The sequence below is a fragment of the Atta colombica genome, unplaced genomic scaffold, assembly GCF_001594045.1.
Source record: "Atta colombica isolate Treedump-2 unplaced genomic scaffold, Acol1.0 scaffold111, whole genome shotgun sequence".
Lineage (NCBI taxonomy): Eukaryota > Metazoa > Arthropoda > Insecta > Hymenoptera > Formicidae > Atta > Atta colombica.
In genome coordinates, this window is record NW_017259197.1 from 2,102,755 (window position 1) to 2,103,610 (window position 856).

At 24.4% G+C, this 856-nt stretch overlaps 1 protein-coding gene across 2 annotated transcripts in view; it reads left to right on the forward strand.

The window, feature by feature from the left end:
• LOC108693952 (FH1/FH2 domain-containing protein 3) overlaps window positions 1-856 on the forward strand; it is a 139,995-nt gene that overhangs the window by 137,788 nt on the left and 1,351 nt on the right. The window lies entirely within an intron of this gene.

Genomic DNA, 856 nt, shown 5'->3' on the forward strand with positions numbered 1-856 from the left:
ACTTATTTTAATTATTGTGAATTTTCTTTTAATCTGTAAATTGAAAACTTGATCAGCAAGTTGAACGAAATTTAACAACGAATGTCCTTTATACAACAATCGCTGCAATTACTGACGACAAATTAATAGAAGTTTAGTTAAGTCTCAACGTGTGAGCCTAAAGATTATGTATGAAGTTCTAACTGAAGTGCTTGCAGCTTATTAATTAAACGTTGTTGAACTTAATACGATTTTACATCAGAGACTAATGAAAGAGAACTATTAGTACAGAACTGATGAAAGGACTAATGAAAGAGAATTAGCATAGGAAACATTTCAACATTTCATAGGTGATGGATTAACATAAAAGTGATCATACAATCACACCAAACATGGTGACATCAAAATTTTATTCGCCATTATAACCTGATCGTTTTTCCTTTATTTTTACAGCATGTTTCTTGGAATGCTTCAATTGTATAGATTATAATTTTCTCACTTGTCTTATGTTTTATGTATATACTATTCGACATAATACATATTTCACTCATTGGAAATAATACGCTTTTAGAAAATTTATCTTTTTGTGTATTTTTGTTAATTTATATTAAATTTAATGAATGATATCAAAGACGCTACACTAGAAGCATAACATAAATAACATATCATTTTCTTATTTTCGTTAATTTTTTAATTGAAAAAAATTTTTTCAGTAAATATTTTAAAAGATTTCAAGCAAAAAGTTTACATTAATTAACATATAATAATAATCTCAAATACTTTTGAATGCGTCTAAATTTTTATTTTTATTTTGGAAAAACTTGTATATTTTTATATAATATTTTTAACTTATATAATATTTTATTTGGAAAAACTA